General features: G+C 41.2%; 1 long non-coding RNA gene across 3 annotated transcripts in view; it reads right to left on the reverse strand.

Moving 5' to 3' along the window:
* LOC127575165 (uncharacterized) overlaps positions 1-11889 on the reverse strand; it is an 87708-nt gene extending 75819 nt beyond the window's left edge. For 2 of the 3 annotated variants that reach the window (XR_007957020.1, XR_007957018.1), the window contains exon 1: positions 11685-11889. This is a non-coding gene — a long non-coding RNA (uncharacterized LOC127575165). Of the gene's footprint in view, positions 1-11676 lie in introns of all 3 variants that reach the window. The other variant, XR_007957019.1, reaches the window with a different exon arrangement.
* Between the last annotated feature and the right edge of the window lie 1173 nt (positions 11890-13062).

The following is a 13062-nucleotide window of genomic DNA, read 5'->3' on the forward strand; positions in this document are numbered from 1 at the left end:
TGTCTTGCACTGTACTGCTGCCACAAAATAACAAATTTCATGACATATGTCAGTGAAAATAAACCTGATTCTGATTCTGATTCTGACATTTTCCTACTGTAACAGAACAGGATTTTGATCTACAGACACATATTGAATGAAGAGAGCATTTTGGGGGCTGGGATTGTATTCTGAAGTGGTACACACCAGTGGTACGGAAAGAGCAGATAATACCAAGTCAGCCCATCCAGGGACTTCATTCATACCCTAGTTTTGTCATAACAAGAGTGGCAGGGCCACACTTTCAAACACCCACCAGCACGCCATTGGGCCCAGAATCAACAGGCTGAGACCCAGCATAGCTTTCTGAGACTGGAGGGAGTCCACACTGAGAGGTTGTGATAAAGATGGTCAAAAAAGAAAAAGAGAGTTGTTAATCAGAAAGAATGTCAACAAACTGAGATTGATTTTGCAGTCAGCAGGAAACAGTGAGATGCTGTGCTTAGAACATAGAACATTGAATATTACAGCACAGTACAGGTCCTTCAGCCCACGATGTTGTGCAGACATTTTAAACCTATTCTAAGATCTATCTAACCCTTCCCTCCCACATAGCCCTCCATTTCTCTATCATTCATGTGTCTATCTAAGAGTCTTTTAAATGTCCCTAATGTATCTGCCCCCACAACCACTGCCGGCAGTGCCTTCCACCCACCCAATACTCTCTGTGTAAAAAAACTTACCCCTGACATCCCCCCCTTACATCTTTCTCCAATCACCTTAAAATGATATACCCTCATGTTAGCCATTGTCACTCTGGGAAAAAGTCTCTGAGTGTCCACTCGATCTATGCCTCTTATCATCTTGTACACCTCTGTCAAGTCACCTCTCATCCTCCTTCTCTCCAAAGAGAAAAGCCCTAGCTCACTCAACATATCCTCTTGCTGTCCTCAGCTCTTCTTCTCAAAATGGGAGAGAACTATTTCATCAGCTGAGGGATGGTAGTAGTTTGTAGCTGGCAAGGGTTACTTTGCCTATACTTGATCAAAAGCCATGAGGTTTTGTATGGTGCTGAGTCAGTATTGAGGACTTCAAGGACTCCTGGGGCAACTCTCTCCCAACTGTACACAACCCACCTTCCAGATCATTCTATTTCTAATCACCCTGTGGTTGTACATGCTGTTGATCTTCAGTAAAGCCTCATTCATGGTTAAAGAAACCATCATTAAATAAGGTACAAAAGTTCAAGCTACATCCCAGATGCAGAAAAGAGGAACTAGTCTCTGAACACTGTATTTCCCATGAAAAAAAAGCTAACTACACAAGTGCAAATTACCTTACATGGAGGGGTATTTCCATATGTCTCTATGGATACAAAATTTTGTTTTTAAAAAATGTACCATGAAAATAGAGAAATAGTGGTAGAAAGTGATGATAGATATTTCTTCCTTTTTTTAATGACTGGGTCAGGAGACTCAGCATCTCTGCCTTCACCTGTAGCTAACTATAACACACCTACTGACTGCAGGCCCGGGGCTGTCTCCAGTCACTTCTTCAGGGAATCAGTAAAATGCATTGCAAGTAGATGCATTTCATCCACTTGCTGAATAAGCTAAATTGTGATACCTAATTTCTGCTAACCAGAGCTGCACATTGCTCTAGTTTCTGGCCCATCCTGTGCAATCAAGTGTCACTTGAAAGCCTAGAAATTACTGCTAGAAATATTAACCCATTACGTGTAAATTCTGTCTGTAACATTCTTCTGCTGGGCACCAATCCATGTTAAATGGATGATCTATGCAGAGACAACTGGAATCTTGGTCTTTTAATATTGGCTCTATAACTCCAGGCTTAATTAAGGCAGTAGACTTCTGACTTATTAAACTTTCATCTTAAATTTGGCTAGGACCTGAATACACTGTTGGGGATTTCAGAGAGGTGTCCAGTAGGTGGAGCCTCCACTTGTCCCAGGCAAGGTCATTGATGCAAGAGCAAACAGAGACTTCCTATATCAGAACTTCCCTTATCCTCAGACCTCAGATTCAGTCAGCATTTTATCAGAGGATATTTGAGATCAACTTCCATGTCAGCATACCAAGTAGCCAAAGTGGCCACTCTCCGGGACCACAAATAAGCTGGGGGCCTGAATAATTGAACCGCCAGTGACATCCATTTGTAAAATGTAGGGAGCAATGGGAACCGTGGTACGTGACCATTTATGACCTCACCAAAGCCTTCATTTCTGTGAAGAAAGAGGGATTGTGGAAAACCCTTCTCAAATTTAGCTGTCCTCAAAAACTCCTTAACATCTTCCACCTGCTCCACGATGACATGTGAGCTGTGATCCTCACTAAAAGATCCACCATGGGCCCAATCCCTGCACAGGCTGGGCTCCAGCAAGGCTGTATCATTGCACCAACCCTCTTCTCAATCTTCCTTGCCACCATACTGCACCCCACCTCCAAGTCAGACACTGGGGTGGATGAGTGGGAAGCTGTACAACCTTTGTTGTCTCCAGTCCAGAACCAAGACCAGCCAAAGTCCCTTTGACGTTGGAAACTTTTGAAGAGTCCAAATCAAACATTCCTATCTGGGTGCATCAGAGCAGTTGCACCCACCATATTGACTCGTAAGATGTTAGGGGTGGGGGAAAACCATCTTTGCTTGCCACTACAAAACGTAGGCAAGAATGACTCATCTCGGCACATTTTCTGCCACGAGAATTTATCCATTAAAGTGTGATAAAACACTGGCATAAGGAATGAGGTAGGTAGTTACATAGAAGTGGAAGTAAAGGTTTAAGTAATGGATGCTATGTGCTTTTCGTAGCTCAACTTTTTAAGGTACTTTGTTGGTGGCTGTGCTTTGATAGCTGTCAGCTGGTGGTGTTCTTTAAGGAGGATGTATTCCCTGTGGGCATCAGGTAGCCAAATAGCAGTGAACAGAGGAAACCACTTGAGCTTTTTTGGTCTCAGTGCTTCAGACATGATCCTTGTGGCTTCCCACAATTATGTGCCACCTTCTCAACCAACTTGTGCAGCAGCTGCAGTCCCAAGCAAGGGTAACAGTATATAACATAACTGGATCTTCTACTCTGTGTGATATCCACCAGTTTACATACAATGCACTCTGTACTAACTCAATATAACTGCACTGTGCAATCAATTGACCGGTACAATCGGTATGCAAGACAAGTTTTTCACTGTACCTTGGTACAAGTGACAACAATAAACCAATACCAATACCAATCTTGTCTTGACCTCAGCTCTGACGTCCTGAAGTTTTGGCTATAGGTTCAAGACTGATGCTAGTTTTCTTTTGGTGTTGGATGATGGATGAGTGGTTTGCTGCACAACTGGACATGAAGCTTCCCTGTTTTGTTCAGATGAAAAGCCTAATTAAGGCAGTAGACTTTTGGCTTATTAAAATTTTGTCTTAATTTGGCTAGGACCTGACTACACTGTTGGGGATTTCAGAGAAGTGCACTGTCGGTAGAGCTTCTACTTGCTCCAAGCAAGGTCATCGATGCAGGAGCTAGCAGGGACTTCCTATATCAGAACTTCCCTTATCCTCAGCCCTCAGATTCAGTCCGCATTTTATCAGAAGATGTTTGTCTGAGATAAACTGCCGTGATGGTCACTGAAATGACCATCTTGGCCTTTGGTCAAAGCATCCATTTTTTAAAGTAGGGTGCCAAAGAACATCAATCACTTGTCAAAGTGTGTACAATTTCCTGGAGCTCTCTAGCCTGGGCCAGGTGAAGAGTTGTGGTGTTGTGGGAGATACACTGATGTTTAAATTGAAGAGCGGCAGTTGCTAGAGTGATCCCTGTGTGCACTTATTATTGATTGTGCATTGGTAGTGACTTGTGCTCCAAGGTGTACCATGGGTTGTCAGTTGCTAATCATGGAATTAGTTAGTAGTAGAGTTTTGACACAGCAGATGGTTTTGAGAGTTTCAACAGCATGCCACACCGTGCCATTGGGCAAAATGAGACTCAAGCAGGAGGTGTTCTAGAATGTTATTGAAAGTAGAGTGAGGGGAATGGGAGAGAAATTAGTAGGATAATTGAATGATGGGAATGGTCTGAGAACCAGGATAGACTCGATGGGCTGTATGGCCTCCTATATATGAGAGATATACACGTCACTGTCAAGTGGTTTCTCAGACCTGATGATGGCCACTACCTTCGATTAGCACCAGATATTTGGAACCGGCCTGTGCTGTGGGTGTTGTATTTTGGAAGGGAAGCAACATCCTTCACACACTCCTCCTAGTAAAGCAAGTTTTCAAATTTGAAACCATATGATCTCATACTATTAAGAAGATAAGCAAATCCTAGCTACTAGGCTCCTGGTCTGCAGTAAAAAGCCATTGAAAAATGCTTTAAGGTTGAGCAATAAAGAACAAATGGGCTTAGGGTTATATTCATTCAGAAGAAATCAATACATTGGTGAATATAAATTTGGATTAGATATTTGTCCTCATTTGCATGTATTAATCCCACAAGGACAGTGCTCTCCTCTTCCAAAATTCAGTTTCATTGGTTTCAATGGAACCAAATTTTAGAAACAGAGTATAATACAGAATATTACCATATCACCCTGTTAATGCATGTGACCTAGAACATATTTCTTGGCATGTCTCTTATCTTTCTTATGTACAGCTGGAGAAAATTCAATTATAGCTTAAAGTATGGCAGGAAGAAAGAGGGATGCACTGCTTAAACACTTGCCAGTAGAAAATTGAGGCCACGTCAGGCCAGTTTTATAGATCTGTACAAAAAAATAGGAGATACTGGAACAGAATTAAATGTTCAATAGCATAAAATGGTGAGGAGAAGTCAAGGAGGAGTAATGATTGATAAGATTTGTGACTTTGACCAGCATAGCATTGATTTTATGCGTAGGACAGTCAGAAATTAGAAAAATTCAAACAAGGAACAATTGATGAGGACACAAAGCTAGATGGTTGTAATGTTTATCTACTACTGTTAACCTAGAAGGGATTAAGATCTGTAAATTAGTTGATAAAGATATCAAACTATTCTTTGATACAGTTTAAGGTAGTTCACAGGACCCATATGTCAAAAGATAAGCTAGCTCGTTTTTATCAACATATAAATCCTATATGTGACAGATGTAAATCGAATGTGGCTTCTTTGACACATATGTTTTGGTCCTGTCATCTTTTGGAAAAATATTGGAAAGATATTTTTAACATTCTTTCAAATGTATTGAAGATTGATTTACAACCTCATCCTATCACTGCAATTTTTGGTTTACCAAGGATAGAATCTGGCCATATATCTGCCTCCGCTAACCGTATGATTGCCTTTGTTACATTAATGGCCAAATGATCCATTTTGCTTAAATGCAAGGATCCAATACCCCCTACTACTTTTCAATTGTTCTCTCAAACTATATCATGTTTAAACTTGGAAAAAATTAGGAGTGGTACTGTCGATCCTTTGCTTAAATTTGGGGAAGTTTGGAGTCCATTTATTCAATATTTTCACATGATATAGATCCCCTTATAATAGCCTTTCAATTTAGAGGAACGGAGTTGATGACATAATATTGCTCTGTTTCTACTGAGAAATTTTAGTCCAGTTTTTTTTTCTGTTTTTTTTTCTTCAGCTTAGTTTGGTTTGATATATTGTTTATAATTTTTCTTATTGTTTTGGGTTTTTTTTCTTTTTTTATATTTTATAATAAATCTTTTTCTTTTACATTATATTCATTCACTAACAGATCATTGGATCTACAGATTTTTTTATACTCTATTGTTCTTTATGATTATCCATGTCATGATTGTTCTCTTTGTATTACATGTATAAACATTGATATATTAATCTGTATTAATTTGAAAACTAATAAAAAGATTGAAAAAGAAAGAAAGATATCAAACTAGTTGTACAGACGTACAATGCCATGTATGACCAAAAAATAAAGAATGCAAGGGTTCCACATGAAAATCACAAGATTGTTTATATTTGCTCATACTGCCTCAGGGCTCACACGGTGGAATTTTCTAAACTGACTGCTCCTTTTTGTTCCAGTAACTGAAACAGCCTAGAAAACTTTCTGAAAACTTACCAGCATGCATTTGGGAATTTGGGACATTATAGTGATTCTGTGTGGGGAGTCAGGATCAGAATCGGGTTTATTACCACTGACGTATGTCGTGAAATTTGTTGTTCGGTGGCAGCAGTATAGTGCAAGATATAAAAAAAAATTACTGTAAGTTACAAAAATCAATAAATAGTGCAAAAGAGGAATAATGAAGTAGTGTTCATGGGTTTATGGACTGTTCAGAAACCTGATGGCAGAGGGAAAGAAACTGTTCCTGAAATGTTGAGTGTGGGTTTTCAGGCTTCTGCACCTCCTCCCCGATGGCAGTAATGTGAAGAGGGCATGTCTCGGGTGGTGAGGGTCCTTAATGATAGATACTGCCTTCTTGAGGCACCGCCTCTTGAATCCTAGTAATCAACAGGGTACCAGAAGCAGTCAGTGTCCTAGACTAATAAATAAGCCACAATGGGATTCAAAACACCAAACAACCCACAAGATGTAAGAAAGTCTTCCTTCTATTTAAATTTAATCAAGTCTCTTCTTTTTAATCAATTCATCTAAGCAAAGGAAGTATGAAACTCACTCTTTTCTTTTGCTTCATATTCAGGCAGTTGTGAAGAGCATTCCAGCCTGTGTTTATGTGTGTGGAAAATGCTGATTAAAACCTGAAGCACAGACAAATTCTTTGACTAACATAATGACGAATTGGTTTATTATTGTCACATATACCGAGGTACAGTGAAAATCTTTGTTTTGCATGCCATCCATATCAATCATTTCATCACATCAGTACATCAAAGTGGTACAAGGGAAAAGCAATAACATAATGCAGAATAAAATGTTACAGTTACAGTGAAAGTGCAGTGCAAGCAGACAATAAGGTGCAAGGCCATAATGAGCTAGATTGTGAGGTCAAGTGTCCATATAATTGTACAGGGGACCATTCAATAGTCTTATAACTGCCAGATAGAACCTATCCCTGAGCTTGGTGGTTCGAGCTTTCTTTCAGGCTTTTGTATATTCTGCCTGATGGGAGGGGGGAAGACAGAATGTCCGGGGTGGGTGGGCTCTTTGATTATGTTGGCTGCTTTCTTAGTCTTTACTTTATTAGGAGGTTAAGGAGGTTCCGCTTGTCATCCAACACTTTAACAAACTTCTACAGATGTACTGTTGAAAGTATCCTGACTGGTTGCATCATGGTCTGGTACAGCAATTCGAATGCACAAAAACATAAGAAGCTGCAGAGAATAGTGGACTCTGCCCAATACATCACGGGCACATCCCTCCCCATCATCGGTAGTACCTACATGAGGCACTGCCTCAAGAAGGCAACATCATCAAAGATCCCCACCATCTGGGCCATGCCACCTTTTCGCAGCTACCATTAGGCAGGAGGTACAGAAGCCTGAAGCCCCACATTACCAGGTTTAAGAACAGCTACTTCCTTTCAACTGTTTGGTTCTTGAACCAACCAACAAAACCCTAATCACTACAGTTTAGCAACACTATGACCACTTAGACCACTTTGACTAAAATAGACTTTGTTTTTTTGTTCTAATTGTGTTTTCTTTTAAAAATTGTGTATAATTTATGTTTAATTTATGTTTTTCTTGTCAATGCTGCTTATATCATGCTATGTGTCTGTGATGTTGCTGCAAGTAATTTCATTGCACCCATGCGTACATGTACTTGTGCATATGACAATAAATTCGACTTTGACTTTAACTTTGCTTTACTGAGGCAACGAGAAGTGTAGACAGCATCCACGGAGGGAAGGCTGGTTTGTGTGATGTGCTGAGCTGTGTCCACAACTCGCTGCAGTTTCTTGCAGTCCCAGTCAGAGCAGTTGCCATACGAGGCCATGATGTAGCCAGATAGGATGCTTTCTATGGTGGATCTATAAAAATTGGTGAGAGTCAACGTGGACAAATTTCTTTAGCCTCTTGAGGAAGTAGAGGCACTGGTGAGCTTTCTTGGCCATGGTGTCTGTGTGTTTGGACCAGGACAGGCTCTTGGTAATGTTCACTCCAAGGAACTTCAAGCTCTCAACCCTCTTGACCTCAGCACCGTTGTTGTAAACAGGACAGTGTGCACTGCCCTCCTTCCTGAAGTCAATGACCAGGTCTTTTATTTTGCTGACTTTGAGGGAAAGGTTGTTGACATGACACCATGCCACTAAGCTCTCTACCTCCTTCCTGTACTCTGACTCATCGTTATTTGAGATTCAGCCCACTATGGTGGTAATGTGTGCTAAGCTAGAACCTACTATAAGAAAATTGACAGCTATTTAGAAAGGCTGCATTTGTTCTTGTAAAATACTCAGAAAAGGTACAATGTGCAATGTAATTCATTGCAGAATGGAGTCATGATGATAGATTTCTGATCATGGAGTTGTAATGCCAGCAGTGACATGGGCAGAAAGTCCACCTGCCACTTTGACCATTGTGTGATTTGACACAGCCAGTATAGAGTCCCTTGTCTGTATCAAATCAATATTGCCTTGAAAGGGAATAGGCCATTTGGGGTCAGGGGTGCTCACCCGTTGGCAGTCTCAAATTCCACCAGCAACACAGTCCTTCATTGTGTGGCATGCAGGGAGCACTGAATGCCAACTACACTTGTTTACCACATGCATTATGCTGAGCAGCCTACGTTTGGTCTAATTGGCTGAATTTCTGAAGCAAAGCCTCAAAACAACCATCAATTTGCAGTTGGGACATAGGTAGGTGAACAACTGATCTACTGAGTTAGAATTTTATGGCGCCCTAAGAATCATGAAGAAATAATTGAACACCATTGAGCAGAAATTCTGAAATTCCAGTTCCTTCACCAACTCTCCACCTGAACTCAGTCCCTAGAAGGAGCAGAGTTATTTTTCTTCAAAAGCCTGTCGAAGATTCAGATAAGGATTGACAAAGGAATGCTTTCCAATGTGCTTGAAGTACCTGCATATTATAATTTTATCTTTTTTTCCCTGAATATTATCCAGTTAAAATTGTCATGTACTCTTCTTTCATGGAACAACAGAGACAATATAAACTTTGGAAATAACCTACAAAGCACATTTTTGGAATGATTGCAGGAAAAGCTGATAAACAACCTCTATCCCAACACACACACACACACGCACGCACGCACGCACGCACGCACGCACGCACACACACACACACAGAGCACATCAAGCAAAATGCCACGATTGTTACTTTAATAACCTTTGACATGGAGAGAGCTTGATCTGGTCACAGTGCTGAAGGAATGGTCAATTACTTACTGTGTTCATAAGTGTTTTAGGTTTATTTTAATTAAATACTGGAAGATAATGAGAAAGGGTGATAAGTCAATGCTTGGAACTGTTCAGTCTGATGAAAACACTTCCACAATGCTTTTGGATCGGGAGGTCCAGGATTTGGACATAGTCTTCTTGGGCAGTCTCTCAGGCATGAGGGTGACTTGTTCTCACTCTGGTCCTGAGAGTTCTGAAGTGACTGATGAGCCCAACGTGGGACCCACAGACTCTGCCATAAGTGGAGTAGGAGGTGCTTAGTGGGCAGGCAGCTATGTAATTTCAGAATTCTTGCAAAAGAACATTGGATTCTGTATTTAGTAGAGGCAAATAAGAAAAAATTTCCACTCCCAAGTCTCTCCAGGTTTTCCTCATAACTCAACTCTTGTTCAATAGAGATTAGTTTCAAGTCTCATCCCTACACCTTGAATATCTTTCATGTTTCTTAGTGAACAGTACTGAATCCAGTAATCAAGGTTTTGTCTTACAGAGGGACTGCACTTCGCTATTATATGCCATTTGAACATAGAACATAGAACAGTACAGCACAGCAAAAGGCCCTTTGGCCCACAATGTTGGGCTGAACTAATTAAATGCCTAACTAATCCTTTCTGCCTACACAGTGTCAAGATCCCTCCATTCTCTGTACATTCATATGCCTATCTCAGAGCCTCTTAAACATCCCTATTGTATTTGCCTCAACTACCACACCTGGCAGCGCATCCCAGGCACCCACCACTCTCTGTGTAAATAACTTGCCCCACACATCTCCTTTGAACTTACCCCCTCTCGCCTTAAGTGCATGCCCTCTAGTATTAGACATTTCAACCCTGGGAAAGAGCTACTGGCTGTCTACTCTATCTATGCCTCTCATAATCTTATAAACTTCTCCCTGCAGCCTCCGCCACTCCAGAGAAAACAACCCAAGTTTGTCCACCCTCTCGTTATAGCATATGTCCTTTAATCCAGGCAGCATCCTCGTAAACCTCTTCTACATGCTCTCCAAAGCCTCCACATCCTTCCTATAATAGAGCGACCAGAATTGAATCCAATACTCCAGATGTGGCCTAATCAACTCTTTATAAAAATACAACATAGATTCTGCAACGTTATTTTCAAATCCCTCTTCTTTGGTTTTGTAAACTGCTGCCTCTACTTAGATCGGCCTTCTAACATCATATTACCTTTCTCTATCTTGGTATTATCAACAAAATTCCCCTGATTACACTCAGCTTCTGAATCCAAGATATTGTTACAAATCAGAAACTTGAGTGTTTCCAGGATTGAGCCTTGAGCCAGCACTTTCAGGAATCCCCCACACCCAACTCCTGACAAACACCACCTCCAATTTCCTTTCCTTTTCTGTTGATCAGGGAAGTTCTGATCTATTCCCAGCATTTACCCTAGTTCTGTTGCTTTGACTAACAGTCTCCCAGTTTACAATTTTGTTGAATATTTTTTGGAGTTTTAGGTACAGCACATTGTAGGGTTTTCCACAAAAATGTGTCATTGTTTCAACGAAAAGTAACACCTATTTTAATTGAAACTATTGACAAGTCAAGACTGCTCAAATAAATGGGCCAAGGTGTTTGTTTGGCACCAGGAAAGGCATGTAAAACTGGTGGTGGGTGGAGAGCTGGTAAACGTTTTTATGAGTGCCCATGGTTGCAGTGTGCCATAAATTGAACTCACACAACGAACACGCCTTCCCTTCGTGTGGTTCACCATTTCAGAGTGCAAGGAGGAAAGCAGGCAGGTCACAGGTAAATTTGCGGATTGCGTGGGAGCACATGGGACCCAATGAGAGGGAGGGCTCAGGCATCAGTCATACTGAGAATTGGTTCCTGCAAGGGTCAGTCTGGGACATCGTTGGGGGGAGGATGCCTCTGGCTACTAGGGTGAGGGGTAGACAGGGTTGTTATTGGTTGGATGAATGGGGTGCAGTTCAGACATGATCATGTTAAGGGCACACACATGTAATAGACTATCACTCAATTGGCATCCACCCTCATACATAGGACTACATTAGATACTACAGCACACATCTGGGTGCTTCAATGTACTAATGTATCAGGTACATGCAGGATCTGTAAGGATCATTGCAGACTTTTCAATCCATGCAATAGGTCCCTGACACACTTTAACAACATTTTCCAAAGAAATTCATAGAGTCATGCACCACAGAAACAGGCCCTTTGTCCCACCAACTCCACACCCATCATCAAGCACCCATTTATACCAATCCTATTTTATTCATCACTTCCCAATCAACTTCCTCAGATTCTACCACTACCACTTCACTCATCTACACACCAGAGGTAATTTACAGTGGACAATTACCTACGGACCTGCAAGTCTTTGGTGCATGGGAAGAACTGGAGCATCCTGAAGAAACCCACGTGGTCTCATGGAGAACGTGCAAACTCCACACACACTGCACTGGAAGTCAGGATTGAATCCAGACTACTGGAACTGTGAGACAGCAGCTCTACTCACTGTGCTACTATGCCACTGGTATTACCTAATGCTGACTGAGCTGATTTGCTTTGTTTATTTGGCATCATCTTTCCTTTTACTGTAGTCATAGACCTTGTGATGTTGCTTCCTGCTGTGGGTCTGTGGGTTGACAATTCTAGCTAATATATTACTGGAGATTTGATCTTGTGTCACCTAACCATGTGATAGCTGATCTTGTGGATTTCAAACAGGTGACATTTGATCACTGTTTGGTTTTATCTTAATGAGTATTTCAGTTGAATAACATTCAGTTGTTGAGTTAATTTGTTCTGCAGAATGTAAAGTCAAGAGGACAGGGAGTGTCAGCAGCATTTTTTTGTGTACTGCATGGTGTAAGTGTTTAAGACAGTGTCCTTTGTGTTGCTAAGAATACAGCATGCCATTTCTGTGCAAACATGATCACATATGCAGATAACATTCACCGGAGATGTACAGGTCAGACAGATCATAGACTGTTCATGTAGCCAATGGTTCCTTCCACTGTCTATGACAATGTTCAGTTTCACAACCTGGATGCATGTCCACATCCCTTCTCTATTGGCAGAGGGTTGATCTCTCTGGCCTTCTGCAAGCTGGAGTGGCATGTTGAGGACCAAATGGCAAGTAGGCCTCAGGCAGTGGTGTAGAGGTCATGCTCACATCATTGACAGCCTTTGATAGCTGGCAAAGGTGGGGCAGAGCTTTGTCTTCTGTCACATGTGTGAGGCTTTGTAAAACAGTTAGAGATATTCAAAACTGTTAACATCAATGTAAATTAAGTGATATTGAAATATTAAACAAAAGTAACTTAGTTAAAAACATATCAAAACATTTAGAAAAGATTAAATCATTAAACCTTGATCCCCTAAGGTTGCCACGCAGGTCGATAGGGTTGTTAAGAAGGTGTATGGTGTGTTGGCCTTCATTAGTTGGGGTATTGATAAGATAAAATAAGACAAGATATCTTTATTCGTCACACGTACATCAAAACACAGAGTGAAATACATCTTTTTGCATAGTATTCTGGGGGCAGCCCGCAAGTGTCACCACACCTCTGGCGCCAACATAACATGCCCACAACTTCCTAACCTGTATGTCTTTGGAACGTGGGAGGAAACCAGAGCACCCGGAGGAAACCCACACAGGCATGGGGAGAATGTACGAGCTCCTTACAGACAGTGGCTGGATTTGAACCCGGGTCACCGGCGCTGTAAAGTGTTACTCTAACCA

Source organism: Pristis pectinata, chromosome 10 (assembly GCF_009764475.1).
Source record: "Pristis pectinata isolate sPriPec2 chromosome 10, sPriPec2.1.pri, whole genome shotgun sequence".
NCBI classification, from domain to species: domain Eukaryota; kingdom Metazoa; phylum Chordata; class Chondrichthyes; order Rhinopristiformes; family Pristidae; genus Pristis; species Pristis pectinata.